Source organism: Littorina saxatilis, unplaced genomic scaffold (assembly GCF_037325665.1).
Source record: "Littorina saxatilis isolate snail1 unplaced genomic scaffold, US_GU_Lsax_2.0 scaffold_577, whole genome shotgun sequence".
Classification (NCBI taxonomy): Eukaryota; Metazoa; Mollusca; class Gastropoda; order Littorinimorpha; family Littorinidae; genus Littorina; species Littorina saxatilis.
Window position 1 is genome coordinate 23,013 of NW_027127390.1, and position 8,166 is coordinate 31,178.

Sequence of the window (8,166 nt, forward strand, 5' to 3'; positions counted from 1 at the left end):
TAATGCGCCTTTCCTCATAGAAAAACAAGCTCATTGCACATTTAATACAGAAAACTTTTTTTTTTAAGTAATAAGACAAGACTTAAAATCATTACAGACAGCAATTTGTGAGAACACAGAATAAATATGTAAAACAGTATGTACATTCAATGGCCAACCGGATAGAACAAGTTACACACACACGCACGCACACACACACACACACACACTCACACCCACACACACACACACACACACACACACACACCATTACATTGCATTACAACAACAACAACGACTCACCTTTTCTGCTCTCCATCCTTGCAGTTACAAGATGTTGCTGCTCTTTGGAAGTGAAGAATGACAAATATAATCATGCAGCCGAAGAGTGGCAGTGATGCGATTGTCTAAGTGGCTCAAGGAGGCGTCCAGTTCTCGTAATTTCAAAAGTGACTGATTCTCAGAATTTCAAGACCGAAACAAAAGCGACTGATTCTCAGAATTTCAAAACCAACCCAAAGGCAACTGGTTCTCAGAATGTCAATACCAAAACGAAAGCGATTGGTTCTCAGACTTTCAAACAAAATGTGTTTATCCAGAACAAGCAGGCGTATGTTTTTTGCCAACAGTTCTTGTATAGGCCTGTATTGTCAGGAAAAGTATAAACAACACTCTGCCAAGAGCTACTTTGTACAGTATGGGTCGTGGATGACCCGCATCATCGGGAGAAGAATAATCAGCTGTTTACCTCTTTGAACATCATGGGCCCTGTGCGACCCGCGCTGTCGGTTAAGGAATAGTCACGTAGGGCACTCTTTAATATATATGGGTCCTCCACGACCCGTATCGTCGTGAGTGTTATAATCAAATTAACACCGTAATTACCTAATTACCACTTCACCTAGATTAGCGTCCTCATGTGTGCATGTGCACAACCAGGTGATCAACAATTACATAAAGTTTCATTGATTTCTGTTCAGTAGTTTAGGAGAAATCTTTGGTTTATTGTGTCTCTGGGTCCTGGAAGACCCATGGTCAAAGGTAAAGGTTAATCAAACAGAACATGTTATTAATACTGAAAAACAGCCCTAAATGTGTATACACATTATCACATTATCACTAAAAACATAAGATTGATTGAAGTTTATTTAAAAAAAGAAACACCCATGCAAAAAAATGTCAGCATAGAAATTGGATGCATGACTGTAACATTTTTTTTCACAAACCCATTCTGGCCGAGTGTTCACTTGAATGTACACCCTTATTGTAGCAAATCAAACAAATACACCAAAAAAACCTTAAAATAAGATTTTTGCTGACCGCTGAACACTTTATTACGAGACAACAACCATGCAACACAAAAACCACCCTTGGCATCACAAATGACATTCTATCCCAATCACTATCCTACCACTGATCCTCCAGTTGTGGTCTCACACATAACCTTTTTTCAACTGGGCGATCGCAGTTAGGATACCAATCCAAATAACCGTTACAGTTATGCTGGGCCAATTATACTTTGTCAATGCAATTACAAAAGTGATGATCAGCAATTCGCTCTACTATGCCAAGGGAGGTAAGTTGAAGACACAAGAGGTATGAACAGTTCAATTCACATTTATTCATGTTTTCCACATGTTGCAATCTTTGTATTATACATATTTGGCATATGAATGGGCACGGATAGGTAGCAGATAGACATGGTTAAAGTGAACACTATTAGCAACCCCTTCCCCCCCAGTTAGCTGGCCCCAGATTGACTGACCAGCAACAGGTCTTTCTGACCATCCTAGCACTACCTCAGCTAGCATGTGGGTGATGTAAACCAACCCAGTGCTTTCTTTAGGCATACATGCTGCTGCTTTTGTAAGTGCGCTGCTCCCAGCTCCTCACAGAGGAATTCTAGGCTTTCAGGCTATCTGGAGGTGACAGGACCCCGAACCGCACCACATCCCGTGGCTTGTTAGGGCTCACACTGGGGTCCTGCAGTACAGCTACGAAAAGCTCTAAAAAGGTTACATTTTCACTAGAAATTACATGTTTTAAAACTTTAACAAACTGAAATAGACAGACATGTAAAGTGTTCCCCTTTTCCATGCCTATCTTCCGCCATTCGTGCCGAGCAGACAACATACACACACGCGCGCACGCAAAAAACATGATGATACGCTAAAGGACGACAAATTATACATTTCTACAACACGTGTTAAAGCAATTAAGTAAATATTACCACCAAGACAAGACAAAGGGGATGGTGGGTGGGCTTTTTCATTCAAACTATGCATATTTATCCAAATGAGTGTTAAACTAAGTACGCGACTATTACACATTACTACATGACAAAGGGGATGGAGGGTGGGCTTTTTCCTTGTAGCAAATTCGTTTAGCGTTGTTCTCTGTGTAGACTCAGGATCCGAAGAGGCTAAAGCTAGACTCTTCCCACGTGACACTGAGTCTGCATACAACTGAACCGTTTAGGGATAAGTGTGTTCTTTAGCCTCCATCGAATGTTAGGCTAAAAGATGGTTGTAGCTCGTCATAAAATCATTTATGGCAGAAGCCGAAATGTATTTATTACGAGACAACAACCATGCAACACAAAAACCACCCTTGGCATCACAAATGACATTCTATCCCAATCACTATCCTACCACTGATCCTCCAGTTGTGGTCTCACACATAACCTTTTTTCAACTGGGCGATCGCAGTTAGGATACCAATCCAAATAACCGTTACAGTTATGCTGGGCCAATTATACTTTGTCAATGCAATTACAAAAGTGATGATCAGCAATTCGCTCTACTATGCCAAGGGAGGTAAGTTGAAGACACAAGAGGTATGAACAGTTCAATTCACATTTATTCATGTTTTCCACATGTTGCAATCTTTGTATTATACATATTTGGCATATGAATGGGCACGGATAGGTAGCAGATAGACATGGTTAAAGTGAACACTATTAGCAACCCCTTCCCCCCCAGTTAGCTGGCCCCAGATTGACTGACCAGCAACAGGTCTTTCTGACCATCCTAGCACTACCTCAGCTAGCATGTGGGTGATGTAAACCAACCCAGTGCTTTCTTTAGGCATACATGCTGCTGCTTTTGTAAGTGCGCTGCTCCCAGCTCCTCACAGAGGAATTCTAGGCTTTCAGGCTATCTGGAGGTGACAGGACCCCGAACCGCACCACATCCCGTGGCTTGTTAGGGCTCACACTGGGGTCCTGCAGTACAGCTACGAAAAGCTCTAAAAAGGTTACATTTTCACTAGAAATTACATGTTTTAAAACTTTAACAAACTGAAATAGACAGACATGTAAAGTGTTCCCCTTTTCCATGCCTATCTTCCGCCACCAAACAGCTATTCTATAGATGTTTTTCGCCAATCCGTACCCATTCCAGCCCCCTTTTAGCCTAAAATCATAGCTGTTAATTGCAGTTCAAAGTCAGCTTTGAACTGGTCCAGCCCCTTGGTGCTCAAATGCACCCCATCTTCGGCAAGGTAGCTGTGGTCAAAATTTGGGTGGTAAACAATCCGTCCCTTTTCTTTCTCTTGCATAATGCGGCCTCTCGCCTTTCGGTTTAATTTTTTATTTTTTATTTTTTTTTTATTTTTTTTGTTGCGGGAATTTTCTCCCCCGTTGGAAAAGCTTTCATGTCTCCACGAATTTCGCGGGAGCATGTCCGACCAGACAACGGTCGCCTTCGGGCAAAAAGCCCTAACAAAGCATACCAGTTCATCGAGTTCCTCACGCCAGTGCTTCTGGTCAACCCGGCACACGTCGTTCCCTCCGACATGGAGTACCACATAGCTCGGTGAGGGGGCGTCCTCCAGTGCTTCAATCAGCTTGGCCCGAGCCCTGGGAAACCCAAGGCCGGAATTCCCAGCCCACACCACCGGCAGCGGTAGCTGAAGCCCAGTGCCTTTTGTACTGCAGAACTGCTGCAGCCTGACCACCAGACTTGATCCCAGGATAAGGACTCCTGGAACTACGATAGAGAAGGTGGATTAGGACTAAAACATGAACTCATTTCTATACATGTACCTTTTGTCGTCACTACTTGGAGGTGACCACCTTCCAAAGCAGTAACTCTGAAATATTAAAGAAAAACACAAAGTAAAAAACAAACGCTGCAGCGGTGTGAACCAGCCTCATACAAAACACACAAAATCTTTTGGCGGTGAAAACCTGGCCACTATTCTAAAGCCGAAATGTGTTTATGACAATACCAACAACCATGCAACACAAATATCCCCCCTCATACTAAGGGGGGATAATAAATAAAAACACAAGGCTTATGATCAGATAAGCATGGTTAGGGGGGTAACTGCTTTATCATGAAATTCAACCCCTCCTTAGGGGGGAAACTGCTTAATCATGAAATTGAATCCCTCAGACCCGGCCACGGGGTAGACAACCCCCCGTGGTTACGCTAGCCACATCCCGTGGTTCGCTTGGGCTCACATTGTGGACCCTGCCTAAGTCAGGTAAAATTCACCAAAATACAACAGAATGCAGTGTCCCCCTTTACCATGCTTATCTCCCGCCACATACAGCTATGCAATAGATGTTCCGCCAATCCTTAACACCAATTCAATCCTTGAGTCTCTGAAAAGTGATAGGTTTCCTTTGATCCTGTCGTCTATCCAGCTTAGCCATGCCCTGCAATAACTTCTTCAACAGGAAATGCTCTGTGGGGTCATCCCATCCATTCAGCTTGTGTTTTGCACCAATCCCAGCCAAGTAGGTGCGAGCCGTTGTATGGGCCCTTCCCGTTAGTGAGAGATGGGCAGCAAAATGAATAACATGCTGTGACGGTACAGGCCATTCATATGAGTGCCATTCATAGCTGCTGTGGTGGCTGCCCCGATGCGGAATGAGTGGGAGGTGAATCTGTTCACCTCCCAGCCCAGTGCTTTCGCCCCACTTTTCAGAATGGCCTGGAACTGGTAGCGGCTTAGAGGCGCGCCATCAAAATGCTTGAAGAGCAGCCCTGACCCGCTGGGTCTGACTTGTAGATAAGCCTGCATGGCCAATACTGGGCAGGCTTCCGGATGCCTCTCTGCGACGCTCTACTTTGTCTGCGGCAATGGGCAATAGGGGCTCCTAAATCGCAAAAAGTTGATAGCATACTGTCCAACATTGCTTGAGCTTGCTCCTCGAAGCACCACCCCCACGAAATTCATCCAAGTAGTGGATTACATCACAGGAGAAGTTAGCTTGTTTCATGCACCACTCTAGAAAGGTACTAAATTTCTCAAAAAGGGGGGGGGGCACGAGCTAGAACATCCAAATGGCAGTGCCTTGTCAACAAAGAACATGCCTTCGACCAACATGCCCATCAATCCAAAATCTAAAGGGTGTAAAGGAAGGAGTCTGAATGCAGACTTGATATCCATTCATACATGTTACTGCATCAAAAGTTGTGTATTGTACGGCGCATAGCTTAGCTGATATACCTCCGTTAACCGAACTATCCTCATGAGGTTATGAAAGATCAAATATCAGTCTGTGTTCTCCTGGTGTAAACTTCCACCAACCCCACAGGGGAGACAATCAAGTCTTTCATGCTTTCTTTCTCCCTGATATGGTATCCTAAACCCTGGCTAAAATCCTTCCCTAAGAACCTGAGCATCAGCTTGATTGGGGTACTGTTCTAATGTATGAACTAACTTCACCAGGCAGATGGGCGAGGTGGCTAAGCCATCTAAGCCCTGGCTTGGAGGGGTGTCAACCGCCTCGCAGCTACTTTTGTCCGTTACCAAAGTGAAAGGGCTGCCCAGAGCCTGATTCTCCCTTTTCAGCGCTTTGCCCCTGCTGACTTGCTACAACCAGCTCTAAAATGTTCTATTACGCCCACATAATGCCTCATATAAACTTCGCATCGACACTTTGGGATAACTGCGGTGATGTTCATTTAAAGAGACTCAATTCCCTGCATCGCCGAGCTGCAAAACTTATTCTGCATGGTTTGAATAGGTCCACGGATGATAAACTAAAGCTCTTGAATTTCCTCCCCTTGAAAGATCAGTTGACGTTAAACGAGACTGTGTTCATGTATAAAATTCTAAATGACGACTGTCCTAAATATTTGCAATCACATTTCAAACATGCCTAAAGGGGTATGGGTCCCAAAAATTCGTCCCTCCTATACCTCGCATAGACCTCTACAAATCGAGCTTAGCCTTCTCGGGAGCGTTTCTCTGGAACTCCTTCCCCCAACAGATAAGAAATGCAACTTCAGTGAAAGTGTTTAGGAGACAGTCACGTTCACACATCATTCGTGAATGAAATGTCTTGTTCGATTGTTATTTTATTAAGCATTTTGTACTAGTGTTAACGGATGTGTACCTGATCGGAGCAACTTTATTCCCAATGAAAGGTATAACTATGTCAATGTAATTTTGTGTGCTCCTTATGTAATTCCTTAAATGCACATTGTGTTGCATTCCATACAATGTATTTCTGTATTTTATATGATTGAATTCATATTTGTAATGTGCGTCTGTCTTTATATAAATAAATAAATCCCTGCGCCTTGAATATGTGCGCAATATAAATTGCATAAAATAAGAATTAAAAATTAAAATAAATCCCTGCGCTTAGAACTGTACCCACGGAATACGCGCGATATAAGCCTCATATTGATTGATTGATATGTGTTGTATAAAGGACAGGTTGGAAGAATAGGCTTTGCCTAAAACCTTTATCCTTTTGTAATAAAGTTCTGAGCCTGAGTCTAACGCCCTAATCCTGGCTTCAAAATCTTGTCTAGCCTGATTGGCCGCCACCTCTAGGGATTTTAACCTGTTAACGAAGCCCGCATCAGTACCTTGCTGTTGTTGAGGTTCTTGTCTGCTGGCGTGCTCCGCCTCTTCAAACCAGGCCCCCTGGCTGTCACTGTCACTGCTGGGCACGTGGGAAGACGCAGCTGCGGTCCCTGTCCGGCGCTGTATTTTGTTCTCAGCCTCCCTCGGCAGCTCCTCCTGTGGACTTGTCGGTCTCTTCCCCTGGGTTGCTCTAGGAGGTCGGCCTCCCGAACATGTTGTTACCTGATCAACTAAGTAACTGTTACACAATTAGTATATTATTATTAACATTGTTATCAGTTGTTGCCCTGCCTACTCGGCTTGCTTGTTATTCCTGCTGTTGGGTGAACTTCTAATTTTTGTTAGTGCTACTGCAACGCCACTAGTATTGCTAACATTTGCACTCCAAAGCTAGTGATTCAACACCAAATAAACAAAGGGAAGTAATCGCTCTTTATGCATGCATACGCATGTGTTATGGGGTAAGCGAGAGTAACGGAACCTTATCCCGGCACCTGAGAGAATCACAAGCATTGAAATGAACAAGCTACTTTCATCCTCAATGAATATTCGATGGAATTGATTACTTCCGAATTTCTCGTTCGAACTTGGGCAGGTAAGCTTGTTAGCTTTGGGGTGAAACTCGCCACTCTAAAAGCAACCCGATTCCACTGCTTGTTCAAAGTAGGTCGCATGACTCATCACGCGCGTGCACAGTGTAAACTCATGCTGCTGGAAGCTTACTGCTATTTTTAGCTCGTTACGACATTCACTGATTCAGGAGGAATAAGTTCGAAAACGTTGCCCGACGGCAGCACTGTCCCCAACTAAAGGTAGCAGATTAAAGAGTTCCTCTAGTGTAGCGATAGGCGATATCCTCCAGCGCAAAATCCCTTCCAGCGCTGTGGCTGTTAATTGTTAGTGCCAGCCCCCGTTCTGCCATCCCGGGAACAAAGGAAACCGGTCTTCTGTCGACCCACGCTTCCGATCGATTAAGTTAAAGTCATTAATCTACTGACAAAATTCACGATTCTTTCACCTAATAAACTTAAGACTACTAAAGATAAAAGAGAGTAAAATTGAAACCCTGATCGTCGCTTGCGGATGCTTGGTCGTCTTTTTACATTTAGTCAAGTTTTGACTAAATGTTTTAACGTAGAGGGGGGAATCGAGACGAGGGTCGCGGTGTATGTGCGTGTGTGTGTGTGTGTGTGTGTGTGTGTGTGTGTGTGTGTAGAGCGATTCAGACTAAACTACTGGACCGATCTTTATGAAATTTGACATGAGAGTTCCTGGGTATGAAATCCCCATACGTTTTTTTCATTTTTTTGATAAATGTCTTTGATGACGTCATATCCGGCTTTTCGTGAAAGTTGA

At 43.8% G+C, this 8,166-nt stretch overlaps 1 long non-coding RNA gene across 1 annotated transcript; it reads right to left on the minus strand.

Moving 5' to 3' along the window:
- Positions 1-1,580: 1,580 nt before the first annotated feature.
- LOC138955849 (uncharacterized) lies at positions 1,581-6,944 on the minus strand. The gene is made up of 2 exons (XR_011452400.1): positions 6,813-6,944; positions 1,581-3,968 (listed from the first exon to the last, which is right to left on the minus strand). It is a non-coding gene; the product is annotated as an uncharacterized lncRNA (long non-coding RNA).
- Positions 6,945-8,166: the final 1,222 nt, after the last annotated feature.